Source organism: Mus caroli, chromosome 1 (genome assembly GCF_900094665.2).
Source record: "Mus caroli chromosome 1, CAROLI_EIJ_v1.1, whole genome shotgun sequence".
NCBI lineage: Eukaryota > Metazoa > Chordata > Mammalia > Rodentia > Muridae > Mus > Mus caroli.
The window spans coordinates 68,565,990-68,581,868 of NC_034570.1; the positions used below are offsets into that span (position 1 = coordinate 68,565,990).

The window sequence follows — 15,879 nt, forward strand, 5'->3', positions numbered from 1 at the left end:
TCTCGAAAAAAAAAAAAGAAAAGAAAAGAAAAGAAAAGAAAAGAAAAGAAAAGAAAAGAAAAGAAAAGAAAAGAAAAGAAAAGAAAAGAAAAGAAGAAAGAAAAGAAGCAAGATGCTATCTATTCCAAACCAGGATTAACTGCTTAAGTTATATAAAAGGACTTCTCCAAATGTCATCACAAAAATATATATAGGATTCCATCAAATGGAATAGAGGAGAGTTAATTAATTTATTATATGTATATAGGTGTTTTGCCTGCATGTATGTCTGTGTACCACATACATGCAGTGTTCACAGAGACCAGAAAAGGGCATCAATTCCCCCTTTGAAGTGGAGTTACAGATGGTTATGAACTGCCATGTGGGTGCTGAGAATCGAGCTCTGGTCCTTTAGAAGAGGATAGTGGTTTTTAACTGATCCTACTATAACCTGGTAAATAAAGGGAACTGAAGTTAGCCATAGAATTGCAGGATACACACGTCCTCTCCTAACCTAGCTCCCTAGTTTTCCCAAGTGAGAGTGATACATTGGCCATTAGAAAAGGTGTTCCAAAAGCTTCTGGTAATAGTCCTATCAAGTAAAACACTGTCTCTACTTCAACTACTACTACTACTACTTCTCCTTCTCCTTCTCCTTCTCCTTCTCCTTCTCCTTCTCCTTCTCCTTCTTCTTCTGCTGCTGCTGCTTCTTCTCCTTCTTCTTCTTCCTCCTCCTCTTCCTCCTCCTCCTCCTTCTTCTTCATTATCATCATCAATGTTTATTATTATGTTTATCTCTTTTTGAACTATCATGAGTGGAATGCCTAGGAGTATAATCCATTTATTATTGTTCTGGTTTCCTTATGGGAAAACTAAGGCCCAATGAGTTGTTCATGCTTGACACCAAAATTCCAAGAGCCAATTAATACTCAGTATCATAGGAGGGTGGCCTGGGCTCTTGTGCTATCCTTTCTTCAGCTGTACTGTCGTCATCTCAGGTTTTGTGTTTGTTTAGTTGGGTGATTTGGGCTTTTGTTTTGAGTTTTGTTGTTGCTGTTATTTGTTTATATTTTTTAGGCAGAATCTCATGCCTATAATCTCAGGACTTAGGAGTTGGAGACAGAAAGATCAAGAATCCAAAGCCAATCTAGTGAGTTTGAGACCAATATGGGCTACATGAGGCCCTGTTCCAAATACACACACACACACACACACACACACACACACACACATACACACACACACACACACACCAGAAAACTCCAAAGGCAACAGACTTGTTTTCTTGTCTTAAAAATGAAACAAACAAACAAAAAACGTTGCCTTTTACTGTAGCCCAGGCTGGCCTTGAACTTGCAAGTGTCTTTTTGTCTTAGCTTACTGAGTACTGGATTACCCGTGTGCCTGTCTGAGGGTAGCCTCAGATGGCTACGAAGGATGGCTGTGAGCTCCAAATCCTCCTGCCTTACTTACATCTGGCCGCTACTTCTTGTGAGCTTCCAGAGATTCTGTCATTGCCCCGCCTCCGAGGTACACATCACTACCATAGCTAACACTGATGCTAAGATCCCAAACTGAACCAAAGAACAGACCACAGTTGGACAAATTAAGTTAAATTTTTCAAGAGAAAAAAATAAATAAATAAAACAGCAGTCGGGGAGATCAGCAGACTACTCCCCCACCCCAGAGCGCACACTTACAAGTTCTACTCAAACAGCTCTGAGGACAAGGGAAGCCCTGCAAAGGCAGCAGCCAAAGCTAACAAACAGAGAGACCAGCAGAGTCCTCAAGTGAGCCTTCCTTATTAGTGGTTCTCACCCTCCTAATGCTGTGACCCTTTCACACACTTCCTCATGCTCTGGTGACCCCTAGCCTAATTATTTAGTTGCTACTTTGTAACTATAATTTTACCATTATTAGGAATTGTAGTGTAAAAATCTGATGTGAAGAATATCTGATATGCAACCACTGTGAAAGGTCATTTGAATCCCCTCAAAGGAGTCACGACCCACAGGTTGAGAACCACTGCCTTACATTTAGCCATTTCTCCTGAGCTTTCTGAGAGTCCATAATTTCCCCCAGAGAATATTCCATTTATCCTCACTTTGTTTTCCCCTATGTAGCAGCACTCTTTCTTGGGTTGTGCATGCATGAGTACCTGTCCCCACTTCTAAGACATCTGATGCTTGGGGCAGGAATCATGTCAGTCATCTTTGTATTGCCAGCACTTAACAAGTACTACAAATGCTAGTTTCTGGGTCTGAGAAGACTCCATTGACAAAGTGTTTGTTGTACAAGAGAAGAACCCGAGTTCAATACACACAGGTCTGTCTGTCTGTCTGTTTGTCTGTACGTACATGTGTGTATATCAGGCTCTGATGGATGTATATATAATCCCAGCACTGGGAAGGCAGAAATAAGAGACTCCGTGAAGCTTGTTAGCCAGCTGATGAACTCAATCTGCAAGGTCAACACTCAATGAGAGACCTTGTCTCAAAATAATCAGTTTGAGTACTGACAAGATGATGGCTCAGTTGATAAAACACAAGGAAAAAGACCTGAGTTTGGGGCTGGAGAGATGGGTCAGTAGTTAAGAGCACTGACTGCTCTTCTGAAGGTCCTGAGTTCAAATCCCAGAAACCACATGGTAGCTCACAACCATCTGTACAGCTATGGTGTACTCGTATACATAAAATAAATAAGTAAATATTTAAAAAAAAAAAAGACCTGAGTAAATCCCTAGAAGCTATGTAAAGCCAGGCACAGTAGCACACTTCTGTAATACCAGCATTTCTATGGAAAAATGTCCATTAGATCACAAGCCACTGAATCTAGCACGTGTACTTGGAAAAATGGCAAGAGAACCTGCTTCAAACAGGGTAGAGAAGGCTGTTCTCTGCTCTCCACACACGTACCTTAGTATTGCATGCACTCCATTCACACACACACACGTACATTTTAAAAATTTTTTCAAATAAGAGAGCTATCGAGAACATTGACCTCTGACTTATACAAGCAGGTGCACAAACCTGCATATGTATGTACACATGTACACACAAACACATATAGACACATACACACAGAGATGCTAGCTTCCTATTCCCTATTCCAGTGCCTGTGTTCAAGAAATTTAAGCCCAGTAGTATTCAGTAAACGCTGAGTAAGGACAAGAACATTAACATCAGCAGTCCAGTACAACTCCACTAAGTTGTCAGACCAGTTCAGGATCCTGGCATGAAAACTTCTCTTACTCTTGGCCCAGACATTTACTCTTAAGGTTTGCCTCCTCCTCAAAAGACTCTAGGAAATAGGGTTAGTTTTAAATTCTAGAAACTCTAATCATTCTTGTTTTCTCCAAGCTAAGAGCCTGAAGGAAGACTGCAGATACCTCATGAATATTGATGGGTCCCTGCGGTCACATGAATATTAACAACGCCCTGTGGCTTTCGGGAATAACTGCCCAGCTAGAAGGTCTAATATTAACCTTGGCTAGGCCAGAAAGGTGGAATAAGCATATGCCTATACATCCCCCATGGGGAGTAGTGGGTGGACGGTAGGGGCCAGTTTAGAGGGGTTTGCCTCTATGCAAACATGGACACGTGGGCAATTAAGAAAAGACAAAACATGTGCCTCACATGCCTGGCACTGGAGGCTCTGTTACCTGCTACCCAGGCAAGAATCCCCATTCTCATGCTTTGCAAGCAAGTGAGGACATAGAAGCTAAATCACATACAACTCGGGGATACACTGACGTCATTCAATTGCTAAAGCAGAGAAGCAGGCAAGGTTCAAAGTCATCATGTTGGAAAGAACGGAGGATCAAATAAGACTCAATCAGTTAACAAAAATATGGACTTTGCAGGTCACATATTAACAGTAATGAAAGATATACAAATTGAATTAGCAGACAAAGGGAAGAATGATAGGTTTAAGAGGAAAGACCTTCTTAGGCTGAAGAGGTAAGAAATGTAAATGGTGATTCTCTATACCCATAGCTACGGGTATATTTCAGTGACAGAGAACTTGCCAGCATGCACAATGCACAAGTTCAATCATATACATACATACATATATATACACACATACATACACACACACACATACACACACATATACACATATACACATATACATATACATGTGTGTATGTGTGTGTACACGAGTATATGGTTTTATATATGTACAGATGTAAGATACTCATATCTACATATTTTGAGCCAGGAGACATCAAGAAGAATGGCTTTTTAAAAAGTAGTACTGTGAATCAAAAATAACCAAATAACTCTTGACCCTCTCCCCAGGTCTAAGTTCAAAGCCTCTCTCTACACCACATGGCAGTCCTACTAAAAGGAAAAGCAGGTCAAGGGGCCTCTGTGCTAGACTTAATGCTAAATGAAGAAATTCTTGCTACCCTCACACTTGAGGACAAACTACTCTGAAACTTAGAAAGTATCTCTTCACTCCTCTAGGCCGGTCTTGCTCAAAGGCCTTGACCCCTTAGCTCTCTGTCTGAAAGCACCAACCCAGCCTCCTTCAAACACACTCGGGAACAGAGGGGCCTGTGGACCTAACCCAAGCTGAGGTGCTGAGAGGCCACACCTAGGAAGGTGGGGGCTACTCACGGGAGCTGTGTTCTGTCATACAATTACCATATTATGTGGTTCTAATAAAAAGAAATACTTGAAGTTTTATTAGTGCCATATAATAAAGTATTTATAGAATCTGGGGGGGGCGTGGAGAGGGAAATGGGTAAAATCAGAATTGTTAGTAATAACTTGGCAACAACAGTTCTCAGTGTCGGCCATCTAGGTTAAATCTGAATGCAGAGCCTCCACTGTGGGGGAAGGAACAGCATGAACACAACTCACAACACAGACCCTTTCCTTAACAGTGTGTCTCTGGCTTCTCTCTGACTAGCTGCAAGTGAGGTGAGGAAAGGCAAGAAGAATATGGAACACTAGCAAAAATCACTGGGCCTTGGCCCCAAAAGGCTGGGGGACAGAGAAAAGGGGTGTCATTGTAAGAATGAGTGGAAGGATGGCTTTGAAAGAGTCTATTCTGGACCTAAACTTGCCCATTATTGTGCTCACCCCCTTCATATACCACTCACATTCTTCACAAGGATGCTGTACCCCAAATCTGCCCCAGCCACAGCACACACCCACAGCTTCTCCCACAGGGCCCATCTTCATAATACATCCTCAGGGCCACAGAATACATGTATGCAAGTGCATATAGCACATACACAATATATATATGAACACACAAACATACAGATGCACACTCATGTGAGCACATGCATGCTCACTGCAGCATGCTGCTTCCTCAAGGCAAAGACTGCCTGCCTTTCCTGGGCACCTTCCCAGAGGAAGACAGTCTAGATAAAAATGTCTTCTGAGTCTACATTCCTCTTTTAACATTTTAGAATTTTCTATTACCCAGAAAATCTCCCTAAAGAGAAAGAGAAGTGAGGGCTATGGCATTATTACAGAGGAGACTATAAACAGAACAAATATAGAGTTGCTTTATTACAAGGCAGTGTGGGGCTGGTGGCTGGCTGATTACAGGGAAACTCCCCAGAGCTCTCTACAGTCCCAAACCTCAATAAAGGACAGACTCTAGCTGTCATCAAGTGAGGGGCAGTTGGATCCAGGGCACCCTAGAATCCTTCCAGATTCCAGTCCAGGATGTGATACCTGCCTTGGCTGAAGATAAGGAGAAAAGCAAACACAATCTAAGAGCCAGAACTGTGCTTGGCAAAGAGCCACCAGGCCATCTTCTCAAAGACAAACACAATTAGTTATGGTTTGGGTTTCCTGAAATCAATAGATTCCAAATTTCAGTAGAAAACAAAATAAAACAAAACAACTAGAACTCAAGAACAAATTGACAGATTCAAAACCCAGACATATCAAGAATAGTCCCCGGGGGTGGTTAGAGGCAGGAGAGGAGCAATGTAACTGGCCGGACTGAAACAACCCAGACTACGCACAAGATCATAGAAGGAAGAGTGGGAAATCCACAGCTCCTCCCTCTGGGCTCCGGGCACACGGCGTCCCTTCCTGGGTGACTCACAGTGGGATCACCTTCACCCCCTGCTTCATGTGGTGAAGTCCTCTTTATAAGGAGACACACTGCAAGCCTTCTCCTCCTCCTTGCCTGCCAGCCAGGGCAATTGCGTCACTGACCCCCACACACTCCCTCCTCTTTCCAGCAGCCACCACACAGGGATCTTGTCTTGTGGTCCCTGAAATCCTTTCATCTGGGCTCCAAACCCACTGTCACCTTGGCCTTGAATCACTCCCCAGGAGACACTTGGGAAACAGCGGGACAGAGAGTGTCTGGTCCTGAAGGCTTGAATCTACTGACCCTACAGGGCTATCCTGTTCTCTGCCCAAAGGCAGGACAGAGGGATAAATTCTGAACCTGGTCTTATGTGAACTTTCCCTACAGACCAGGTTTCCCACTGAATTGGATGATAATACCCATCACTCCAGTTCCCAAGCTGAGGGATAAAAATGCTGAGAGGCATCCCTCCTGGCTGATTACAGGCTGATTACATTACAGGTCCTCCACTTTACTTGGGATTAAAGAATTGATGGTCTTGGAAGATGGCGGCCAAATATGCGCCCACCGCCATTTCTGTTCTCACTCCACCTGGCCAGTCTGTTCTTAGCCCCACGTAAAGCATTTGACAGCTGAAAATGTCAGTGTGTCTCAGACCCTTCTCCAGAATAGAGGAGTCCTTCTAATCCCCTTTCAACTCATTCCCATGTTGCACAGTTCTAACATTTTTCCTTGACCTTCTGTGTGGGAATAATTCCTGCTTACCCATGTTCCTTTCACTTCAGAACCTGCACTTCAACTAGCAGGTTTACAATGAGATACAATTGTGCCTTCTCATCGAATATATCTCATTAGGACAGAGTCTCAGAGATAATGTAGGACTGCAGGGAAAGAGTTGTACTAGAAAGTCAAAGGATGAGGTCTACCCCACAGTGACTTATGAGAGTTTGATTCACCCAATTTCTCTGAGCCAAACCATCATATCTCCTCAGCCTTAAATGTCCTAGTGGGCTTAACACAAAACAATGACTATATAAATTGGTACCTTAGTTCTATTTATGTAGCCCTGGCTGTCCTTAAACTTGTTTTGTAGAAAAGGCTGTCTTTGAACTCACAGAGACTTGCCTGCCTCAGCGTTCACAGTGCTGGTACCAAAGGCCGGCACCACTACACCAGCTTATTTTTATTCTTTTTTATCTAAGTAGGTGATCAAATTCTTGTGTTGATTGTACTCAGTGGAGCCTGCCTATTTCACCAGATAGCTATAACATCATAAAGACAAAAGTCCTTTGAACACACTGAAGCTGCTGGGAGGGGTAGCGTATGCCTGTAGTCCTAGCACTAGGGAAGCTGGGATAGGAAGATTATGATTTCTAGGCTAGCTTACTACAAGTAAGACCCTGTCAAGAAAGAAGAGAGACGAGGAGGGGAGGAGAGGAGGAGGGCAGGAAGGATGGGATGAAAGGGCAGAAGAGCGAGGAGATGAAATAAAAAGCTTTCAATGGATCAGCCAAATTAAACAATATGCAATGTCCCTAGAAAGGGAGGCCACAAAAGATGGTAGTACTGTTAGGAAGGCTTATAACAGCGAAGGTGAATAGCAAGCACATAAGGGAGGCAGGGTGCAGAGGACCAGAGGACAAGCCCTCAGAGGAAGGAACATCTTCACTGAAATCCAAACTTGAAGAGAGGCAAAGGGTATAGTGGTAGAGCCCTTGCTTCACAAAGAAAAACAGAACACGGTGAAAATCTTTGTTGCTGTGGTGTGTGCCTCTGGCAATATTACAAGGACAAACCCCACATGATAAAAACTACAGATAAGAAAACAATGGGTGGGTGGGAGAGATGGGTCAGCAGTTAGAGGACTGGCTGCTCTTCCAGAGGATCTGGGTTCAATTCCCAGCACCCACAGAAAAGAATGGGCTTCAGAAACTAACAGCAGCTCACAGTGACTGAAAGTGAAGATGTGTGGGTGTGGTTGTGGCCTAGCTAGCATAAGAATGGGGATAAAAGTAGAGGTAAAAGTAGTGCTTCAATTATAAAGGGCCTTTAACAGATTAGGGAGTTTGGACTTTATCTTAAGGGTAACTGGAAGCTACCAACCTTTTAAGATTCTCTTTGGTGAATAGCTTCTCCCTGGTTTTTTTTCCTGATTGTGGATCTCCTGAGCTAAAGAAACAGAGCTTCAGGCTTGGTCTGCTTATTTCTTTTCATCCTTTAGCAACAGAGGAATTCAGCAGTTCCCACCTCTTTCCTCATGAGAATCTCTAGTCCTTTAAATGCTTGGTTTACTTTCCAAACAGGCTCCCTCTCCACCCCCTTATTGCCGCCCCCACCCAGCAAGGAAAAGCCTTTGATTGTGTAGCTGATGCCTTCCACCTAGCTGTCCTATTGACCTGGGCTCTTAGCCTCTTTTCTTGACTATTTCCTCACCATCACCATCTTCCAAATAGGGCTGTCAAGTGACCCTGCCAATAATCCACATTTCTAATCCAAAACTCATTTCTTATCTCTCACCTGAGTCCCACCAACTCTGTCAATATTTACTTCTCTCCTCAATCCTAGATCCTTCCACCTCTAGAAACAATTTGGTGGCCCTCTAACAGAATACTAAGATAATGCTGGCCAAACATGTGGTCACTCTGGGTAGGTAAGACCTCATATCTAGCTGATAATGGCAGACTAGAAAAGAAACCAAATGAAAGCCTCCAGTCCTTCCCTTTCTCCTGCACCTCATTAAGTTGCCTACAGTGGAGTTTAAGGCTTAGAATCAATGCCTTACTGGAAAATCACCACAGTCCTTAACTTTATCTCTGTGTACACCATTTAACCTTAGAATCTTAGAACCTTGGCATTGAGAAAGAAATCTTTAATTCACCCTTCCACCTCATGTCAGAGCCCTTTAGCATGAACTGGCAACTGAGGCTCCATGCTTCTAACAGCCTAATGTCCTAGAAATTCTTGTTTGTTTGTATTTCTTCCTGTTTTGTTTTGAGTTTTTGTTTGATTTGATTTGATTTGATTTTGAAACAGGACTTCTTTGTGTAGCCTTAGCTGCCCTAGGATCAGTTCTGTACACCAGGCTGGCCTGGAACTCACAAAGATCTGCCTCCCTCTGCCTCCCTTTGCCTCCCAGTGCTGGAATTAAAGGTATGAACCACCACATCCAGCAAAGATTTGTTTATTTTGATTTTATCTGTATGACCATTGTCTCTCCATGTGTTGTGTATTCAATGACAGAAGAGACCAGAAGAGGGTGTTGGATTTGCCAGAACTGTTTATAACTGGTTATGAGCTACCATGTGGGTATTGGGAACTAAACCTGGGTCTTCTGCAAGAACAACAGCAATTGCTCTTTCTTCTCTTAACCACTGAGCCAGAAGTCTTTTTTTCCAGGGTGGCTCATGCCTGCAATCTAAGTACTCAGAAGGTTGAGGCAGAAGGATTGCCACAAGTTCAAGGTCATCCTGGGCTACATAGTAAGTACTAGGCTATTCAGGGCTTCATGCTGGATCCTGTTTCAAAAAAAAATAAATAAAACAAAACTTGGAAAAAAAAGAAAGAAGTCCCCCCCCCTTTTACCTTAAGGTATGTTTACTAGGCTGATAGATCCAAAGGGGAGAATTCCACTTTCCATTCACAATACCCATTTATTTGGTTGATTTTGGTTTTCTGAAACAGGGTCTCCCTATGGAGCTCTGCTTGCCCTGGGTCTTGTTAGGTGAACCTCAAATTTGCTGTGATTCTCTTTCATCAGCCTCTCAAGCCTAATTTGCCACACCCAGCTGCACAAAGCCTATAAATTCTAGAATGATGCTATGTAAAGTAAGAGCAGAGCCTGGGTGCTGTGGCTTGCACCTCTAATCCCAGCAATCCACTCAGGAGGCTGAAGGGAGGGCCTTGAATGCAAAGGCAACCTGAGCAGCACAGCAAGATCCCCTCCTAAAATAAATACGACCAGTATGAGCAGCCAACTGTGCCAATCCATAGCTTCTACTGAGGCTTGGTAAGAGAGTTAAAGACACTGAGCACAAGCCTTTAAACAAGTCTATAACACGCTGACATTGTCACGACACCCAAACGTGTGTTCAGAGGACTCATCTCAACAAATGGTATCTATGAATAGCTTGGATGCAGTTGAACTTGTACAAGCCCTGTGGAGCTCATGTGGCCTAATGATTACATGCAAAGCAAATTATTTTGAAAAGCACTTGTTGATGATCTCAATGGAAGACACCAACAGGTCCTAGGGTAGGAAGCTAACTCCTCTTTTCTCTTTTTCTGGGGTCAAGAGAGAGTGAACCTGCTGCCTTGGGTAGGGACAGGAAGCTGTTCCCACTAATTCCTAGCTGTATGGGGTGAAGAGGAGGGCAGGAATTGGTGGCCAGGTTATCAGGCAATAACAAACTCAGTCCTCAAGCACGCGACTTCCAGCAATGCAAGGAGCTTCCTTTGTTTTGAGAAAACAAGAGCTGCAAGAAGCTTTTCCTTGACACGTTCATTCGTGTCTGGCTTTAGCAGAGTGCAACACACAAATAGGACAGTCTTGGCCAGTGACGGATAAGCCAGCACCCTGACCACAACCCCTGTTTGCCCTTCCTTTTCCACCACTTCCTCAGTTGCAGGGCCACTGTGGGGACATAGGTAGATGGCATAATAGGTCACAGTCAAGAACTTCACCCACAATGACCCCGAACCTCGTCCATACAATTCTCTTAATGCCCTTGCAGCCTATGTTCTCTCCCCAGTATTGCACTTTTGGTCTCAGGCCAAAGATTCTGGCTGATTCTCTGGGGCTGTAGGTAAGCTGAGGCTCAGCATACCTCTCCGACAAAGACCATGATGGCATGTTCTAGCCAACTAAATCCCAGGCAGAGCTACCCAAGTTCAAGAAGAACACCTGAAGTTTCACCAAAATATTCTGAGCATGTGTGTGTGTGTGTGTGTGTGTGTGTGTGTGTGTAGCATATGTAGAGAACAACTTTCTTCTCCCACCATACAGGCTCTGGTGATGCAGGGATAGTCACCAGGCTTGACAGCAGGCATCTTCACCCACTGAGCCATCTCACTGACTTTCTATCTCATTTTTGAGACAGGTTCTCTCAGTGAACCTGAAGCTCACATTGGCTAGGCTGGCTGAGCTCTGAGGATCCACCTGTCTTTGCCCTCCTGAGACCTGGGGTTAGACACGTGTCACCGTACCTGGCTTTTTACATGGCTGCTAAGGATACAAACCCAGATCCCAGGCCCATGAGATAGTTCAGCCAGTAAATGTGCCTGCTGCCAAGTTTGATGGCCTGAGTTTAGAGTTCCCATGGTGGAAAGAGAGACCTAACACCTTCAAGTTGTCCTCTCTCCTCCACATGTGCACCCTTTCCCCGCCCTCCAACATGAATAGATGAATGAATGCAAGTTCAGTCCTCGTGAGTTTGCCTGCTGAGCTTTCTCCCCAGCCTCCTACAAGCTTTATGTTATCAAAGAGTCACTAATATGCTAAAAGTTCTGTTATCACTATAACCAAAGTATGCAAAGCAATGCACCTGTTTATTTGTTTTTTAATTTTGTTTTGGAGGGGGCCGCTACATAGTCCCAGCTGTCCTGGAACTGTCTTTACCAGGCTGGTATCAAACTCACTGAGATCCACTTGCCTCTGCCTCCCAACTGTTAGGATTAAAGGTGTGCACTACTATGCCCAGCTGTACTTTTTCTTGATGCAGAATGCTGTCAAATCTTCCAAGCTTCCAAGGATTTAACTGGAGGGAGGTGGCTGGGGGAAGGCTTAGGACTAAACACTAAAAGCATCCAACAACACCTGGAAGATTCTCACTCTTGAAGGTGCAAACAGAGTAAGTCTTGACATTTCAGACTCACATGAAAGTTCCACCTAAGGCCAAAGACTGCCAGACAGGACCTGAGAATCAGGGCCAAGGAGGTAAAACTCTTGGAAGCTAGCAACCTTCCCTCCCACTCTGGTTAATCAATGGATCTTACTCTATACTCTGATGGCCCAAGAGCCCAAGTTTCTGTGAAGACTCATTTGTCCAGTAAGGGGAGGGGTATGGGGGCGGGACTCCCCCCACTCCAGGCCTCTTTTGTGCCAAAGAAGGAGGAAACAGAATAAGCAAAATAAAATTCATAAAGCAAAGCAGTAATTATGGTGTGGTCAACAAGAGGCAGCTACTCAGGCCCATCATTATGTGGCTAAATTTAACGCCCTGCGAGGCCAGGGGAGCCATGCGCCCCGGGCACCGTGTGTCCACACAGACGCCAGCTCTGCCACCTTTACCCGCTCAACAGCCTCCAGGGTTGCCAGAAAGCAGGTCACAATTTTTTTTATAGTCTGTTTACTAAGATGCTGTTTTTACTGCCGGCGCTTCTCTCATTTTATCTTTTCCCCTTTTCCCCAAACAGACTGGCCTGTATTTTCTGTCCTGTTTTTTTTTTTTTTTTTTTCCTCCCTCTCTCAGTGCTATTTTCAGAACTCTAATTTTATATGGTATGTCCCTTTTTTTTTTTTTGTAAATATTTGCCATAACTAAGCCAGGCACATCCAGTTTAAAAGACTTCGTCCCACAAAACATCATACCTTTAACGATATGCATCTCATTAGCTTGCCTCATGAAAGGGAGTATAGAAAAAAAGCAATTCACAGACTCTCTCACTTTTTATATCTAGAGAGACCTATATTTATATGTGAGGACAAGCTGAACACTGGCACGGGGAGCCCTGATAGGAGTAGTATAATGGCCATTTGATTCAGGCTTCCAGCCTCAGGAATGGTTTTAGGAGAGTTCGGCTCGTGGTCTACATATTGCTGCTGGTCCACCTGGGTGGTTCTGAGAAGTCAGTACAGCTAGAACACTCCCTGGTCATTAGGGCTCTCTAGGACCAGGGAGAATTAAAAACTCTAGATCCTAAACTGTCCAAAATAGAAGAAAACAACAGAAGGCAGACGGCCACAGATGTTCGATCCGTTCTCTGGCCAATACAGTTACAGAAAGGCAGCTGTGAGGGATCCCTCCCAAGTTGGAACTTTTACACTGCTCACTTACTATCCAGGACTTCTCTAGATAGGCAAAGCCCCAGAAGTGAGGGAGGATTGCTCACTGTGTGTGTGAGGTTCAATGAAACTTGTATAATTGAATCTGCATCCTTCCCTGAAGAAGGGCACAGCATCCAAAAACCAACCTCCAAACATCTGTGACACTTTTAAATTCAAGATACAATTAGAGGAAAATCCCCTCCCATTTTCAGTGTTTGTAATAAAAAAGTAGGGGAACCAAAAGGAGCAGGCGGGCTATGGAGATGGCTCAGTTGGTAAAGTGCTCACTGCGTAAACACAAGGGCCAGAGTTTGATCCCTAGCACCCATGTAAAAAGCCAAAAACAGGGCTGGAGAGATGGCTCAGTAGGACTGCTCTTCCGAAAGTCCTGAGTTCAAATCCCAGCAACTACATGGTGGCTCACAACCATCCGTAATGAGATCTGACACCTTCTTCTGGTGCGTCTGAAGTCAGCTACAGTGTACTTATGTATAATAATAAATAAGTCTTTTTTAAAAAAAGCCAACAACAGCAACACACACTTAAAGTCCCAAGACAGAGACAAGAGAGATGGCCAGCCAGTCTGAGCCAGTCTGAGTGAGTTTTCAAACAAGGGGGAGGAGAATGATTGGTACAAACACTCAAATGTTGACCTCTGGCTCCTCCACAAAGATCTGTGCACACACACACACACACACACACACACACACACACACACGGGGGGGGGGTAGGCAGTAAGGAGGCTCATTGTGAGAAGACTTCTGGTCAAGAGAATAGAATCTCTAGCATGGGTAGAGTTGGGTATGTCAATCACCTGGCCAAGAGGAACTACCCCTCAGGGAGATGGACTACATCTAGGAAAATGGATTCCCATTAAGGTGGAAGATAATGTATTTTTTCCTCCCCAGAATTCTCACCCCTAGCATGTTTCTTACATAACTGTAGACAAGCTGCTCACATCTGCCCACTTTTCTAAATTACCCAGAAGAGGGATACTTCCTTTTTCTCTCTTCTAAACATGCTTTCTCTCACACTTTGAGCTCCCCTAGCATGTGGGACTTTCTTACCCTTTCTCTGGAGCTTCCTTTCCCCCACATAGCTGCCTGCTGCCCTACAGCTCATTTCTATGCCAGCTTAACACTAACAACATGGCCTTTCTCCTGCTCTCCTCCATCACCCTCCTCCAGGCATTACAGAGATATAGCTTGCCTGCCCTGTGGTTTTCTTTTAAACTCCAATAAAATTGTCCTCAAGCTTCTACTTGAGCCCTTTCTTAAATTCCTTTATTAACTAGACCAAGAACACCAAAAGGGGACCCTGTTATCCCTGGTATCATCTGGTAACCATGAAGGTACCCTGACCCCAAATTTCTGACAACAGTACAAATGAGAAAGGGAGGTAAGCCTAAGCATGCAGCTCTGGTTACCCGGAACTGGGGCTACAGTCCATGGTTTCAAGGACATTAGGGAACAGGCTTCCACTGAAGATAAAAAGGAAGTGATGGGGGAGGAAGAGAGCAGAAGAGAGAGCTGGGGTAGAAAAGAAGTGTGTGGATTGAAAGGCCTTTCCTGGGGGTTGAGATGACTTTGTGGGTAAGAACACTTTCTGTGTAAGCATGAGGAGCTGAGCTAGAATCTCCATCACCCATGTAAAGGTCAGGTGTACTCCCCAACCCATGCACAGAGTAAACAGGGACAGTCTGGTCCCAGGACCTCACTGGCCCACCAGCCTAGTCAAAACAGAAAGGTCTAACATCATTAACCTGGTTTTTGTTAGTTCATTTAGGAATGAAGACATTTAAAACCAATTTATTAGTTACTACTTGAAAATTATGCTCTTCCAATAACTGAAACATCTTCAGGGGTTGTTTTCCCTGGGAAATTGAATACACAGAGAAAGCTACTTGCTAAAACCAGAAAAGATAAAAAGTAGCAAACAGCTTTAGCGGGAGTTCTCATACATTGTATGAGCTAAAAATGTGTTGTTACAGTGTATCAATCTTTCCCAAAATGCTAGATACATAAATTATTCTTTGGTTTATCTTTTCTGTTACTACATGCCCACAGACATCATTAAATGTTTTTCCTAAACTACATATAAGAACATTAAATTAAACAATTTCACTCTGCTCTCCCTGTAGCCTCTTAATGGAACACTACAGCTTCCACTAACTGTTCTTTTTTTAGTTAGTTAATTTCGTTATTTGGGACAGGGCCTCACACTGTAGCCAAGGCTAGCCTCAAGCTCATGGTAATCCTCCTGCCTCAGTCCATCCCCAACTGTAAGAATTATAGACATGAATCATTACAACTAGATAACTGTTTCTTTGCTCTTTTTGATTTTTAAAATTACATTTATTTGTACATATTAAATGTATGTGGGCACATGTATGCCACATGTGGAGGTCGAATGAAGAACACTTTGTGGAAGTAAGTTCTCTCCTTCCTTTGTGTGGGTCTTAGGAATCAAACTCTGGTTGTCAAACTTGGTATCTTTACCTGGCGAGCCATGTGATCAGCCCTTAATCATTTCTTCTTTAAATCAACATCTCCATGTGCTGCCCCATTCTTACCTTTACCTGTACTGAATTGGAAGGGGCTCTTGGAGTAAAGATTCTAAGAGATCAATATACAACATCAACATTTCTCAGACTTTAAGTATAAAATTAACTGGACCAAATGAGCTCTTAAAGAATTCCCGCCGGGCGTGGTGGCGCACGCCTTTAATCCCAGCACTCGGGAGGCAGAGGCAGGCGGATTTCTGAGTTCGAGGCCAGCCTGGTCTACAAAGTG

General features: G+C 43.8%; 1 protein-coding gene across 3 annotated transcripts in view; it reads right to left on the reverse strand.

Moving 5' to 3' along the window:
• Positions 1-15,879, reverse strand: part of Nhej1 (non-homologous end joining factor 1) — a 94,381-nt gene that overhangs the window by 52,039 nt on the left and 26,463 nt on the right. The window lies entirely within an intron of this gene.